The 16,991-nt window shown below is 42.4% G+C and overlaps 1 long non-coding RNA gene across 1 annotated transcript in view; it reads right to left on the reverse strand.

The window, feature by feature from the left end:
• Positions 1 to 1,002: 1,002 nt before the first annotated feature.
• Positions 1,003 to 16,991, reverse strand: part of LOC124972493 (uncharacterized) — a 40,748-nt gene continuing 24,759 nt past the window's right edge. Inside the window, exon 3 of the long non-coding RNA XR_007106468.1 lies at positions 1,003 to 1,621. This is a non-coding gene — a long non-coding RNA (uncharacterized LOC124972493). The remainder of the gene's footprint in view (positions 1,622 to 16,991) is intronic.

Below are 16,991 nucleotides of genomic sequence, written 5' to 3' on the forward strand. Positions count from 1 at the left end.
CAAGTTATTTTAACCTTTTTTTCTGTCTCCATTGAAAGTTTTAGACAACCTCTACTAGGCACTGTTTTTTGATTTTTTAATTTTTTTTAACCAGAAACAAAGAACAAGAGTTGTAATGTAGGCACCTGTGGAATTGAAAGCCGGAAATTCAGGGAATGGGAGAAGATGGTGGTACAGATGAAACAACTTGTACCAAATAAGTGCAACTTTCATTTTGTAGTAGTTTTCGTTTCATTTTGTTTCTGTTTTTTTGGTACCACGGATTGAACCCAGGGGTGCTTAACCAATGAGTCACAACCCAGCCCTTTTATTTTTATTTTATGTCAGGGTCTCACTAAGTTGCTTATGACCTTGCTAAGTTGCTGAGACTGGCTTTGAACTTGCAATCCTCCTGCCTCAATATCTGAGCCACTGGGATTACAGGTATGTGTCACTGCACTTGGAAGAAGCAAGCATTTCTTAAATGCCTCCTGAGTGGCCAGGATTAGAGGGGTGTGCCATCATGCTTGTATTTTTATATTTTTAAGTGGCCATTCCCTGGGTATGAACAAAAGCACTTTTATTGTGTTTAAATTTTTTTTGGTTCATTTTACTTATACATGAAAATAGAGTACATTTTGACATAATTTTAAAAGATGTCATATAATTTGATCTAATTCAGTCCCCAGTACTTCCCCTTCCCCTCCTGTTCCCCTCCCCATTCCCTTCACTATAATCTACTGATCATTCTGCTATTTAGTTTTTTTTTCATTAGTGTCTCATGGATGATCATGATGGTGTATTCATATATGTACATAGGAAAGATAGGTCAGATTCATTCCACTGTCTTTCCTTATTCCATCCCTCCTCCCTTTCCTTCATCCCCTTTTTTCTACTCCACTGATCATACTTCTATTCTTTTGTTTGACCCTCCCCCCATTTTGGATTAGTTTCTACATATCAGAGAAAATATTAGGTCTCTTACTTTTGGAGAGTGACTTATTTGACTGAGCACTGTAAGAAAAATGCAGCTCAGCTTGGGTTCCAAAGCAGCTCAGACCCTTAAATCCAGGGGAGCAGGCACTCTGGGGTGCCCAGTCTGAGTCGTGGCCCAGCGACAGCACCCAGAAAGCCACTGCAGACACAGGAACTCACACCAGAGATTTTATTAGGCGGTCGACTAGAGCATCCACTCGGGGCTGGAAAGAAAGGAAAAGAGAAAGAATGGTGCAGGAGCTTCTCCTAAATATTGGAGTTCGGTGGGCTAACAAGGGACCAATAACTGAGTAGGAGACTTACAGGCTGACTGATGAACCAATAGCTAGCTAGGATGTTCACAGACTGACAAGCTAGGTTGTAAGATGAGAGGTGGAGAAATGGCTGCAGCGTAAAGGGCAGAGGAGCAACTTTATATTATATTCCCCCTTTTTTGTTTTTATAAGAAGATCTCTTTTGGGTACATGGACGAAGGTCCATCTTCAGTAACTGCTTCCTGCTGGGTGTGGACGTAGAGCTGATTCAGGGGAGAGAGATGTCACTGTGGCAGGCTGGAGTTTGGGACCTGATAGTTCCTCTGGGGAGTGCACTTGTAGCCAGGCTCTGATTCTTTTCCTGTGAGATCCTGATATTTCTGTAATACAAGCTGATTAATAGTCTGGTTAGAAATATTTTGAATTTAATTTTGTACAAATCTTAATGTACAGGAGGTAAAGGTCAATATGGCAATTACAAGGAGTGGGGATATAAATGAGAGAATAAGCTGCTATAATTTGCCAGAAATGGTCCACGAGAATCCTCAGGTAAGTCCTCCTGTCGCTGTTTGATCTTATCCTCAACAATACCTGATTGGTTGACATAGGAGCAGCACTCTTCCTGTAGGAAAAGACAGAGGCCCCCCTTTTCGGCTGGCATTTGAACATGTCTATTGAGAAAAAAATCCAATGGTTAGGAAAATAGCAAACAGGGTGAATGGTAGGGGAGGCAAGAATGTAGCTAGCAGTCCAGTCCTCATGGCTGGGTGTGGTTGTCTGGTGCTTCAGTTGTCTGGTCCTCAGTCTCTGGAATGGGAGAAAGGGTGGAGGGCTTGATGTCCTTCAACCTGAAATGAAGAGGTCCCACAGGGGTGGCCGAGCATTGGTTAGAAGAAGTCTGTGGGTTAGAAGCTGGAGAGGTATTTGTGGATTGAGAGTAGAGCATAATCCGAGAAATGTGTAGCCATCCTGGTAAATCTTGCACCCTGACAGTCGTTGGCATAGCCAGGATCACCGTATGGGGTCCCTGCCATTTGGGAGACAGAGGGGCTGGAGCCTCCTGAGGAGAAGAGATAAGAAGTTGGTCTCCAATTTGAAGAGGTTGAGCAAGGGGGGCCAGACAAAGGTTTAAGCAGGGAGGAGTTGGCATACCCCATAGAAATGCTCAAATATGGTTTAGGAGAGGAACAGATATATGAGAAGGAAGAAGGGAACGAAGGAGCATTATCCCAGGGGGAAGGATGGGAAGACCATACATCAGCTCAAAAGGGGAAATATTAGCAGTTTCTTTGGGAGTGAACAAAGATGCAGAAGAGCAAGGGGCAGAAGTTTAACCCAGTCAAGGTGAAGTTCTAAAAAGAACTTGGTTAAGACATGTTTAAGAGTTTGGTTTGCTCTTTCTACTTTGCCTGATGACTTTGGGTGAAAGGAAATGTGGAAATGCCAAGGGACCCCAAGGGCCTTGGCAAGTTTTGGGGAAACTTGGGAAATGAATTCAGGTCCATTATCTGACTGGAAGGAAGTAGGTACTCCAAAGTGAAGAATGATTTCACGAAGGATGAAGGTAGAGACAGCTATTGCCCTCTTTTTGGAGGTGGGGATGGCTTCAACCCATTCTGAGAAGGTATCTACCATAACCAAAAGGTATTTAGACTTTCTTACTGTGGGCATGTGAGTGAAATCAAGTTGCCAGTCTACCCTTGGAATGGTGCCACAGGCTTGGTGAGTTGGAAAAGTGAGTGGTCTGACAGCTGTAGGATTAGTTCATAGGCAAACTTCACATGAGGAGAAGAGTTCCTTCAGAAACGAGATGTCAGAGGAGGATAGTTCCAGATGAGTCTTAGCGAATTGTAAGAGTGAAGAAAGGTTGGGGTGGAGGTAGGAAAGTACCATCTCCCTGTTGGTGGGTGGTGGAGGTAAGGAATCATGGAAAGTCATAATGGGGGCTGCTGTGGATGACAGGGCAGCCCTTTTAGCCTCCTCATCTGTCTTGCTGTTGCCTGAAGAGATGAATGATTGGTCTGTCTGATGGGCTCTGCAATGTACAAGGCCTATAGTTGCTGGAAGGTGAACAGACTCAAGGAGATTTAGGATGTAGCTAGAGTTGGTAATAGAGTTCCCTTTTGTAGTAAGAAGGCCCCTCTCTTTCCAAATAGCAGCATGGGAAAGGATAATGTGAAAAGCATATTTGGAGTCAGTGTAGATTGTGAGGGCTTCTCCCTTTGCAAGGGTGAATGTGCGAATGAGGATGGCTATTTCTGCCTGTTGGTTGGTGGTGTTGTTGAGTAGTGGTCCTGACACTACAACCTTTTTCAGAGAGAAAATGGCATATCTAGCCCTTCAGATCCCTTCATGAAGAAAAAAGCTCCCATCAGTGAACCATATGAAAGTAGGGTTGTGTAAGGCCCCCTCCTGGAGGGACAGGAGAGTAACTCCTCCAGGGTCTCAAGGCAGCTTTGGGATATTGAAGCATGTATGTTGGAAGACAGAGGTAAGAGAGTGGCTGGATTTAAAGGAGAGCATGTCTTAAAGGAAATGGAAGAGTCCGCAATAAGAGCAGCTTGCAAGGCTAACACCTGACAGGGTGGTAGAGTTTGCAGACCCATATAAGTTAAGAAGCTCGGACAGATGATGAGGTGAGAGCACTTCAGTGGGAGCCCCAAAGGAAAGTTTCTTTGATTCCTGGATTAAGACAAATGCTGAGGCCAATACCCTAAGACATGGTGCCCAGCCTCTTATGGTGGGGTCTAGCCTCGTTGATAGGTATGCCACTGGGCCAAAGATGAGACCGAACACGTGTCCTAAGACCCCCAGAGCAAACCCACTTTTCTCAGAGACAAACAGGTAGAATGGTCTGGTTATGTCAAGGAGGTGCAGGGCTGGGGCTTGAAGGATTTTCCTTAGGTTCTAGAAAGGGGCTTCCACCGTGTTGAGGACAGGTTCAGTGGGAGTGCCCTTTGAAGCCTCATATAAGGGAGCTGCCAGGATGGAAAAATTTGGGATCCAGGATCATAAATATCCTGCTAACCCTAAAAAAGGAAAGGATTTCTTCCTTGGTGGATGGAGTGGGCATGTCCTGCAGCAATGCTTTTCTCTCTACAGTGATGACCTTAAATCCAGGTGAGAGGCTAACTCCTAAGTAAACCTGAGACTGGGAAAGCTCCACCTTTGCTGGAGAGACCCTACAAACCCTGTCAGCCAGAAAATTTAGAAACATAACTGTATCTCTGGGAGTCCTTGAGAGAGGAACTACATAGAAGATATCAACATACTGTAAGAGAGAGGAGGAAACGAATGAGAGAGAGGTGAGATCATGAGACAGTGTTTGACCAAAGAGGTGAGGGCTATCTCGGAGTCCCTGTGGGAGAACTGTCCAGGTCAGCTGAGAAGAAACTTGAGTGGGCGATCCAAGATGGCGGCCTAGAGGGAGACTGCACCCCCAGTCGCTCCAGAACCCTGGAGTTAAGAAGGGGAGGCATTGAGAGACTCGGACTGAAATAGAGCCACGGGTGAGTCTGCCCACTGGGTAAAGCTCGGCCCGGGTGGTAGGCCCAGATAGAGGTGGCTTATCGGAGCCGGGCAGGGCAGCTAGAGTCATCCACAGGCAGCCCTGCGCACTCCGGCAGTGGGCCCCGCCCACACAGCCAGCTTCTCCAGGTTCTCGGAACGGAACTGGCCCGCTAGTGAGAGCCTTTCTGACCAGAACAAGCTCCGAGTCCCGGAGCCACTGCAGCGTAGCGTACTCCAGCAACGAACCAGCAGAGAGACACGATCAGCAAGCAGCCTCTGGGATTAGGGCAGGGCAGCCAGAGACCTCTTCAGGCGGCTCTGCCCACTCCGGCTGCAGGCTCTCTTCACGGGGCGATCCAAGATGGCGGCCTAGAGGGAGACTGCACCCCAAGTCGCTCCAGAACCCAGGAGTTAAGAAGGGGAGGCATTGAGAGACTCAGACTGAAATAGAGCCACAGGTGAGTCTGCCCACTGGGTAAAGCTCGGCCCGGGTGGCAGGCCCAGATAGAGGTGGCTTATTGGAGACGGGCAGGGCAGCTAGAGTCTTCCCAAGGTAGCCTTCCACACTCCGGCAGTGGGCTCCTCCCACACGGCCAGCTGCACGGCGCAGGCCCACAGTGAGAGCATTTCCGCACAGAGCCGGTTCCAAACCGTGGAACCAGTAGGGGGCTAGGGGCAGTTTTCTTCAGATGAGCTGCTTTATCAGATTCCTCCAAGACATCAGGCTACTGAAGGCTGGAAGGTGATACACTGGAAATCTACCGGGCCATTATAAGCCAGTAGCGGAAAACTGCAATATCTCAGGGTCCCACTGACAACTGACCAATATGAGAAAACAAGGGAAGAAAATGTCCCAAACAAACCTAGATACTACATCAATAAAACCCAATGACAGCACAGCAGAAGAAATGACAGAAAGGGAGTTCAGAATGTACGTAATTAAAACGATCAGGGAAGCTAATGAGGAGATGAAAGAGCAAATGCAGGCATTGAATGATGAGATGAAGAGCAAATGCAGGCATTAAATGATCGCATCAATCAACAGTTAAAAGACCAAATACGGGAAGCAAGAGATCATTTCAATAAAGTTAGAGATACTGAAAAAAAAAAAAACAAACTGAAATACTTGAAATGAAGGAAACAATAAACCAAGTTAAAAACTCCATAGAAAGCATAACCAATAGGATAGAACACCTGGAAGACAGAACCTCAGACATTGAAGACAAATTATTTAATCTTGAAAGCAAAGTTGGCCAAACAGAAAAGATGGTAAGAAATCATGAACAGAATCTACAAGAATTATGGGATATCATGAAAAGGCCAAATTTAAGAATTATTGGGATTGAGGAAGGCTTAGAGAAACAAACCAAAGGAATGAACAATCTATTCAATGAAATAATAACAGAAAATTTCCCAAATCTGAAGAATGAAATGGAAAACCAAGTACAAGAGCCTTATAGAACTCCAAACATACAAAATTACAACAGACCCACACCAAGGCACATTATTATGAAAATACCTAACATACAAAATAAAGACAGAATTTTAAAGGCCGCGAGAGAAAAGAATCAAATTACATTCAGAGGGAAACCAATAAGAATATCAGCAGATTTTTCAATCCAGACCCTAAAAGCTAGAAGGGCCTGGAACAACATATACCAAGCCCTGAAAGAAAACGGATGCCAACCAAGAATCTTATACCCAGCAAAACTTACCTTCAAATTTGACGATGAAATAAGATCCTTCCATGATAAACAAAAGCTAAAGGAATTTACAAAAAGAAAGCCAGCATTACAGAACATTCTCAGCAAAATATTCCATGAAGAAGAGATGAAAAACAATGATGCAAATCAGCAACAGGAGGCGCTAGCCTAAAGGAATAGCCAAATAAAGGAGAAACCAAATCATGTCAAAAACAAATATGAGTCAATTGACTGGGAATACAAATCATATCACAATAATAACCCTGAATGTTAATGGCCTGAATTCATCAATCAAAAGACACAGACTGGCAGATTGGATTAAAAAGAAAAATCCAACAATATGCTGCCTGCAAGAGACTCACCTCATAGAAAGAGACACCCATAGACTAAAGGTGAAAGGATGGGGAAAAACATACCATGCACACGGACACAGCAAAAAAGCTGGAGTATCCATCCTCATCTCAGATAATGTGGACTTCAAGCCAAAACTAGTCAGAAGGGATAAAGAAGGACATTACATGCTGCTTAAGGGAAGCATAAATCAGCAAGACATAACAATCATAAACATCTATGCCCCGAACATTGGCTTATCCACGTATGTCAAACAAATCCTTCTCAATTCCAGAAATCAAATAGGCCACAAAACAATAATACTAGGCGATTTTAACACACCTCTCTCACCACTGGATAGATCGTCCAAACAAAAATTGAATAAAGAAACTATAGATCTCAACAACACAATCAGCAATTTAGACTTAACGGACATATATAGAATATACCATCCAACAAAGAACGAATACACTTTCTTCTCAGCAGCACATGGATCCTTCTCTAAAATAGACCATATTTTATGCCACAAAGCTACTGTTAGCAAATACAAGAAGATAGAGATACTACCTTGTACTCTATCAGATCATAATGGATTGAAATTAGAAATAAATGACAGAATAAAAAACAGAAACTTCTCCAATACCTGGAGATTAAATAATACACTATTATATGATGAATGGATAACAGAAGACATCAGGAGGGAAATTAAAAAATTCTTAGAAGTAATGAGAACAAAGACACATCATATCAAAATCTCTCGGATACTCCGAAAGCAGTACTTAGAGGAAGATTTATTTCATGGGGCACATTCAATAAAAGAAGTAGAAATCAACAAATAAACGACTTAACACTACAGCTCAAAGCACTAGAAAAAGAAGTGCAGACCAATACCAAAAGTAGTAGAAGACAGGAAATAGTTAAAATCAGAGCTGAAATCAACAAAATCGAAACAAAAGAAACAATTGGAAAAATTAACAAAATAAATAGTTGGTTCTTTGAAAAAATAAATAAAATTGATAAACCCTTAGCCACACTAACAAAGAGAAAGAGGGAGAAAACTCAAATTACTAAAATTTGGAATGAACAAGGAAACATCACAACAGACACGAGTGAAATACAAAACATAATTAGAAGCTATTTCGAAAATCTATACTCCAACAAAACAGAAAACCTCGAAGACATCAACAAATTTCTAGAGACATATGAACTACCTAAACTGAACGAGGAGGACATACACAACTTAAATAAACCAATTTCAAGCAATGAAATAGAAGAGGTCATCAAAAGCCTACCAACAAAGAAAAGTCCGGGACCAGATGGGTTCTCAGCCGAGTTCTACAAAACCTTTAAAGAAGAGCTCATTCCAATACTACTCAAACTATTCCATGAAATAGAAGAGGAGGGAACCCTACCAAACTCGTTCTATGAAGCCAATATCACCCTGATACCTAAACCAGACAGAGACACATCAAGGAAAGAAAATTTCAGACCAATATCCTTAATGAACATCGATGCAAAAATTCTCAACAAAATTTTAGCAAATCGCATACAAATATATATTAAAAAGATAGTGCACCACGATCAAGTGGGTTTTATCCCAGGGATGCAAGGTTGGTTCAACATTCGGAAATCAATAAATGTCATTCACCATATCAACAGACTTAAAGTTAAGAATCACATGATTATTTCCATAGATGCAGAAAAAGCATTCGATAAAATACAGCATCCCTTCATGCTCCAAACATTAGAAAAAATTGGGGTAGTGGGAACATTCCTAAACATTATAAAGGCAATCTACGCTAAGCCCATGGCTAATATCATTCTAAATGGTGAAAAACTGAAAGCGTTCCCCCTAAAAACTGGAACAAGGCAGGGATGCCCTCTTTCACCGCTTCTATTCAACATCGTCCTTGAGACTCTAGCCAGAGCAATCAGACAAACCAAAGAAATTAAAGGGATACGAATAGGAAAAGAAGAACTCAAACTATCCCTGTTCGCTGATGACATGATTATATATTTAGAGGAACCTGGAAATTCCACCAGAAAACTTTTAGAACTCATAAGTGAATTCAGTAAAGTAGCAATTTACAAGATCAATGCTCATAAATCCAATGTATTTTTATACATAAGTGATGAATCTTCAGAAAGAGAAATTAGGAAAACTACCCCATTCACAATAGCATCAAAAAAAAATAAAATACTTGGGAATCAATCTCACAAAAGAGGTGAAAGACCTCTACAATGAGAACTACAGAACACTAAAGAAATAAATTCAAGAAAACCTTAGAAGATGGAAAGATCTCCCATGTTCCTGGATAGGCAGAATTAATATCGTCAAAATGGCTATACTACCTAAAGTGCTATACAGATTCAATGCAATTCCAATTAAAATCCCAATGATGTACCTTGCAGAAATAGAGCAAGCAATTATGAAATTCATCTGGAAGAATAAAAAACCTAGAATAGCTAAAGCAATCCTCAGTAGCAAGAGCGAAGCAGGGGGTATTGCAATACCAGATCTTCAACTCTACTACAAAGCAATAGTAACAAAAACGGCATGGTATTGGTACCAAAATAGACAGGTAGATCAATGGTACAGAATAGAGGACATGGACACAAACCCAAATAAATACAATTTTCTCATACTAGACAAAGGTTCCAACAATATGCAATGGAGAAAAGATAACCTCTTCAACAAATGGTGCTGGGAAAACTGGAAAACCATATGCAATAGAATGAAATTAAACCCCTATCTCTCACCCTACACAAAACTCAACTCAAAATGGATCAAGGACCCTGGAATCAGACCAGAGACCCTGCATCTTATAGAAGAAAAAGTAGGTCCAAATCTTCAACTTGTTGGCTCAGGATCAGATTTCCTCAACAGGACTCCCATAGCACAAGAAATAAAAGCAAGAATCAACAACTGGGATAGATTCAAACTTAAAAGCTTTCTCTCAGCAAAGGAAACTATCAGAAATGTGAAGAGAGAGCCTACAGAGTGGGAGAATATCTTTGCCAACCATACCTCAGATAGAGCGCTAATTTCCAGAATCTATAAAGAACTCAAAAAACTCTACACAAAGAATACAAATAATCCAATCAACAAATGGGCTAAGGAAATGAACAGACACTTCACAGAAGAAGATGTACAAGTCATCAACAGATATATGAAAAAATGTTCAACATCCCTAGTAATAAGGGAAATGCAAATCAAAACTACCCTAAGATTTCATCTCACCCCAATTAGAATGGCGATTATCAAGAATACAAGCAACAATAGGTGTTGGCCAGGATGTGGTGAAAAAGGAACACTCATACATTGCTGGTGGGGTTGTAAATTAGTGCAACCACTCTGGAAAGCAGTGTGGAGATTCCTCAGAAAGCTTGGAATGGAACTACCATTTGACCCAGCTATCCCACTCCTTGGTCTATACCCAAAGGACTTAAAATCAGCATACTACAGAGATACAGCCACATCAATGTTCATTGCTGCTCAATTCACCATAGCCAGATTGTGGAACCAACCTAGATGCCCTTCAGTTGATGAATGGATAAAGAAACTGTGGCATATTTATGCAATGGAATATTACTCCGCAATGAACAATGATAAAATTATGGCATTTGTAGGCAAATGGTCGAAATTGGAGAATATCATGCTAAGTGAGATAAGCCAATCTCAAAAAACTAAAGGACAAATGATCTCGCTGATAAGCGGATGAGGACATATAATGGGGGGTGGGAGGGGCTAGCATTAGGTTTAGGGTTAGGTTTAGAGTTAGGCTAAGGAGAGCGGCAAGAATGAAGGAAAGAAGGACTGTGTAGAGGGAAAAGAGGGGTGGGAGGGGTGGTGGGAGGGGAAAAATAAAATAAACATCATTACCCTATGTAAATGTAAAAAAAAAAATAAATAAATAAAATAAAAAATAAAAAATAAAAAGAGCTAGAGATGAAAAAAAAAAAAAAAAGAAACTTGAGTGAAAGTGTCAGTCCAGGTAAAAGCAAAGAGATCCTGTGAATCAGGGTGAAGTGGGACAGTGAAAAACGCATCCTTCAAATCTAGTACTGAAAAGTATGTGGTGGAAGAAGGGATAGAAGAAAGCAGGTGTAAGGATTGGATACAATGGGAAAGATGGGGACCACTGCTGAGTTAGTGATGCGGAGGTCTTGCACTAAATGGTAAGATCCATTAGGCTTCCTAACAGCCAGGATTGGAGTGTTATAAAGTGAGTTGGCAGGGTGCAGGAAGTCTTTCTGCCTTAAATCCTGGATGACTGGTTAAAGTCCTAAGAGGCTCCTTTGGTGAAGGAGATATTGGGCTTGGGCTGGGTAGGATGTTGGGTCCTTCATGCGAATGAGTACAGGTAAGCATTTGGCTACAGAGGGTGTGTGGGTGTCCCAGACCTTGGGGTCAACAAGGGAGGGAGGAAGGGGATATGAAGACTCAGTTTCAGTTGTATATTTCTGCAGAGTCATAAGGAATGGAATAGCAGAGGAGTCTTGGCTGAGGTACATGGTGAGTGAGAAGGAAATAGAGGCACCCAATTTTGTTAGGATGTCCCTTCCCAGGAGGGAAATGGGACATGTAGAAATTATCAAAAATGAATGAGTGAAGCAGATTTGCCCTATATGGAAACTTATTGGAGGGGTTTGTAGGGGGTTGTATAGTTTTTCCCTCTACCCTGACAATGGAGGATTTGGCAGGGGAAGTGGGCCCCCAAAACTCTCACAGCACTGAGAAGGTGGCTCCAGTATCTATAAGGAAAGGGATCTGCCTGCCTGCCACCCTAAGGGTCACCCGGGGCTCCTGAGTAGTGACGGTTGTTGGGTGTAAAAGTCCTGGGCCCCTTCAGTCATCCATTGCCAATCCCAGTAAGTCACTGGGGCAAGGGAGTGAGTGTGACCTGGCACTTCTCTGAGCACCAGGGCAAGCCACTGCCCAATGTCCCGGGTGATGGCATTTTGGACAAGGACCTGATGGACAAGGGCTGCTGGGGGTTGGGGCAGGCTCATGCCCAGTGGCCCTCTTTTCCACACTTGAAGCATGGGCCTAGAGGTCTTCTGAGAGTTAGGGTGACCTCAGCAGTGGCCAGTTGTGCAGGTCTAGCTGGCTGAAAAGCTTTGGTCAGCATTTGGTATTTCAATTTTTTTTTTTCTTCCCCTCCATTATAAACCTTGAATGCCACTGCTAGAACCTCTGGCTGTGGGATAAGGGGAGCCTATCCAACCACCTCAATTTAGCCTTTATGTCAGGGTAGCTTTGGGAAAAATAGTCATAAGTAGCTGCCGTCCCTCTGGAGTTTCAGGGTCCTGGTTACTATATTTGAGCATGGCCTCTGTGAGGCAACTCAGAAATGAGGATGGGTTTTCAGTTTTGTCCTGTATTACTTCCTGAAGTTTATCATCATTAATGGGTTTAATGGCAACTTTTCAGAGACCTGCGAGGACACAGGTTTCAAACTGGTCTTTCTGCTGCTGCCTGGCCCCCATGTTATAGTCCCACTGGGGCTCCATATCTGGTACTGCTTCAGTCCCAATGGGGTGGGCTGAGGTCGATTGGTGAACCTCATCTGCAAAATTGTGCACTTGTTCCCAGACTCTCCTGTGCTCCTCAGGGGTCAAGGTGTTGGACATAATCATGTAAATGTCATGCCGCGTAAGATCATAAGACTAAGATATTGAAATTCCTTAATGAAGGTCAAGGAGTCAAAGGTGAAGGAGACTAGCCACTTCTCTATTTGGGAAAGATCGGAGAGTGAAAAAGGAACATGGACTCATCACTCCTTCTACACCAGCCACCTCCCATAGGGGGGCTAGAACATGTGCTCGGGACCATGTGGTGGGTGGACTGGGTGGAGAGGCAGAAGTAGAAGCAGAGTGGAGCAAAGGAGATGGAGGAGCAGGGGCTGGAGGAGGCCAGTATGGGAGTGGTTAGGCTTGCAAGAAAAGATCAATTTTAGTGTGTAGAAAAGAAAAAGAAAGAACATAAGGAATCTCTTTCCACTTGCCCGATCGCTCACAAAAGTTGTATAAAACCCATAAAATATCGGGGTCCAAGGAGCCATTTACTGGCCATTTGGATTGATTATCTAAACGGTACTGTGGCCAAATATCGTTACACAAATGAATAAGTTTTGATGGCTTTAAGCCAGGGGTCAGGTGAAGGGTTCTAAAGTTGTCTAATACATATCCCAGGGGTGAATCTGCTGGAATGGAGGACCCAGATCCCATGGTGGAGATGGATAAATAGTCAAGTCTGTGCCTCAGTGTCCCAAGGTTGGACTAATTGACTGAAAACAAGAAGGGACACAATGAAGGGTTCGTCACCCAAACATCAGTGTGTGCTGGGCAAAAGCCGAGGAGGTTGAGGACCTGGTGCTAGGAATTTCGAGAGGAATGAGAAAAGAAGCCTTAACCCAAGAGGGACTCTCCATCATAAAGACCAGGAACCCACCTGTCAGATTAGACTGACTAAGGGGGCCAGCCATAACTATAAAAATCTTGACTTGGGGTACCCCCACTCCTCAACTGCCTCAAGGGTCCCAGGCACTCAACGGTCGCTTTCCAGGTCAGCAGAGGAGTGTTTAAGTCGGCCTAGGGGTACTCACCTAGGGAACTCACCAATCTGCAGTCTGGTGATGCATGCAAAGCAGAGCATCCAGGTAAATGAAAGGTGAGGCTATGTCCAGGGGGCACTGGGGCATCAGATGGGGTTCCACTTGCCTAAGAGGAAGTGAAAGAGCCCATCTGAGTCATGGCACCAATGTAAGAAAAATGCGACTCAGCTTGGGTCCCAAGGCAACTCAGACCCTTAAATCCAGGGGAGCAGGCACTCTGGGATGCCCGGTCAGAGTCACGGTCCAGTGACAGCACACAGAAAGCCACTCCAGACACGGGAACTCACACCAGAGATTTTATTAGGCGGACGACTAGAGCATCCACTCGGGGCTGAAAAGAAAGGAAAAGAGAAAGAATGGCACAGGAGCTTCTCCTAAATATTGGAATTCTGCAGACTAACAAGTCTCCTGAGAAGGAGACTTACAGGCTGACTGATGAACCAATAGCTAGCTAGGATGTTCACAGACTGACAAGCTAGATTGTAAGATGGGAGGTGGAGAAATGGCTGCAGGTAAAGGGCGGGGAAGCAGCTTTATATTATAAGCACAATAGTCTCCAGTTCATCCATTTACTGGAAAATGCCCTAAAGTCATTCTTCTTTATGGCTGGGTAACGCTCCATTGTGTGTATATACTACATTTGCTTTATCCATTCATCTGCTGAAGGGCTCTTAGGTTGGTTCCATAGTTTAGCTATTGTGAATTGAGCTGCTATAAACATTGATGTGGCTACATCACCATAGTATGCTGATTTTAAATCCTTTGGATATATATGAAGGAGTGGAATAACTGGATCATATGGTGATTCCATTCCTAGTTTTTGAGGAATGTCCATACTGCTTTCCAGAATGGTTACACCAATTTGCAGTCCCACCAGCAACGTATGAGTATACCCCTTTCCCTACATCCTCACCAGCATTTACTGTTACTTGTATTCTTCATAATTGCCATTCTAACTGGAGTGAGATGAAATCTCAGTGGATTTGTAATTTGCATTTCTCTAATTGCTATGGATGTTGAACATTTTTACATATATTTGTTGACCATTTGTATTTATTCTTTTGAGAAGTGTCTGTTAAATTGTTTTGCCCATTTATTGACTGGATTATTTCTTCTTTGGTGTTAAGTTTTTTGAGTTCTTTATATATCCTGGAGATTAATGCTCTGGGGTGCAGGTGACAAAATTTTTCTTCCATTCTATAGGCTCTCTTCACATTCTTGATTATTTCCTTTGGTGTTAAGAAGCTTTTAATTTGATGCCACCCTATTTATTTATTTTATTTTATTTTATTTCTTGAGATTTAGGAGTCTTGTTAAAGAAATCATTTCCTGAGCTGACATGTTGGAGTGTTGGGTCTACGTTTTCTTCTAGCATGCTCAGGGTTCCTGGTCTAATTCCAAGGTCTTTCATTCCCTTTGAGTTGAGTTTTGATGCACTTCTAATTAGGACAAAATGCCACTTGAACAACTGGTTTTTATTTTATTTTTAGCCACTTGATTTCCAAGTGTTTACTTGCAGATAATCCTACAGGATTCCTGGGAGTCCTAGCCCCTAGCAGAGTTCCCATATCTGCTATAGGAAGACTCTTACTTCTCCCTGACCCATGTTCTAGGTTAAGGCTGTACCAAAAACTGGTGGTTTTGTCCTTCCTAATGTGGCCTATGTAATGCCTCAACAGGAGTACCCTACTCCCTCTTTTGCACCACATAGGTAAGAACATATGCTACTGGATGTCAAGGAGTCTATCTATTCTCCTAAACTGGCCCAAATGGTCTGATGTTTTAAAAATGGTGTCACCAATTTGCTGGCCTCAACTGGGCACCAAATGTGTAAAAGTCACACATAACAAAGCAAGGGCAAGCCAACGTCTGGTTGACTTGACTGTCAATAACACAATGAACTGCTTTTAGGTTTAAGCAGTTTGTTACTTACATAGACAATAAAAGGAAGAGTACCCAAAGATGCCAGCTCCTTGAGATTCTTATATCACAAAATAAATGAGCCAGGAGTCTATGATACAAATTGTGGTATGCTCTGTCACTGAGGAGAGAAATCTAGGAATCAGTTAAGTGATCTGATACTTAATAGCTCTATTCTGATGTGCTTGGGACAGAAGGTCTTCTAATTTATCAGAACCAGGAAGGATATTTGAAACCTTCTTATGACACCCTTCCAGGGGAGATAAGGAGTTGAGTAGGAGATGGCCTTACTGCAATTTCTTGTAGACCTCCCATTCTCTTGTGTTCTGGGAGGATGGCATGGTGTTGTAGGACTCTGATTAGCTGTGTACAAGGTTTTTCCTATGTGGATACACACAAGGGCACCAGAATACCAGGACAGAGCCATTCTCCTGTGGGAAAAAAATCAAAGATATAAAACCAGTGATCCCCAAGAATTATTAAGACTATTTAAATCTTCCTCATTTATACTGAGATGCTTCTCCTCATTTTCCTCCTTCTTTTATGGCCACTCCTTTTCAATCTATTTCACTGTTCCTCTTTTTCTCCCTGCTTATTACTTTACTCTGTGCAGACTTCGAATTTAGCACTCGTGTCCTTTTTGGTGCACTTCTGTTTGTGTTTGCTTCTTTGCCAGATTGTGAGATCATTCAGGGGGAATGACCCCATTTCATTGTCCTTTTCATATCCAGTGGGTATCATACTGAATGAAATATAGTGGACTTATCTTTTGAATTAAAATTAATCTTGGCATTGACACTGAAAAGAAAAACGAATATCTTCCAATCTGTAATAACTATAATAGTTTTTCCCCCTGTGTCTTATTTGTGGCCATAGTGCATCAGGTACTAATATAAATTCTATGAGGCAACTCTGATGTATTTGAGGACTAGAATTGGACTCATTTTTCTTTGTTCATTTTCATACTGAATAGCTGAGTTCTCAATGCACGGTATGATGTTAGGCATCATTTCTACTGCTTTAGTAACTCATGGCATCTCCTTCGCTTTTTTTTCTCATATACACATGACCTATAAGTTATTAATTATTTATTTTTTGGTGCTACTAGGGTTAGAACCCAGAGGTGCTCTACTACTGAGCTACATCTCCAGCCCTTTTTAGTTTTAAACAGAGTCTCACTAAGTTGCCGAGGCTGGCCTTGAACTTGGGATCCTACTTCCTCAGCCTTCCAAGTGGCTGGGATTGCAGGTGTGCACCACTGCACCAGCTCTGTATTTAATATTGTTAAAAAGAAATCAAGATAACTCTAAAAATAAAGTATCTGGAAACTGAACAATATTACTGAATAAAAATAAACTTAAATATATAATCATAACTACTACCCCTAGTGCTGGAACCACCTCACAAAAGTTATCCTCTAATCTCATGGGCATTTCAAGGTTTCAACCACCAGTTCCAGGGATTAGTATTCCCAGTTCTAAGACCTTCTGCAAGAAGGAAATGTTCCTGATCTAGGGTCACCAGAGAAACAAGAGAGAACTGATCCTGAAGCTAGGAAAAATGTACCCACAATGTGAATCCAGGACTTTGTACTTCTGCTTTCACTCAGATTTTATTCTGAGCCTGGTGAGGCAAGGCAGATGGAAGACAAGGAAGAAAAAAAAATAAGCTCCTCTTGGCTT

Source organism: Sciurus carolinensis, chromosome X (assembly GCF_902686445.1).
Source record: "Sciurus carolinensis chromosome X, mSciCar1.2, whole genome shotgun sequence".
NCBI classification, from domain to species: Eukaryota; Metazoa; Chordata; class Mammalia; order Rodentia; family Sciuridae; genus Sciurus; species Sciurus carolinensis.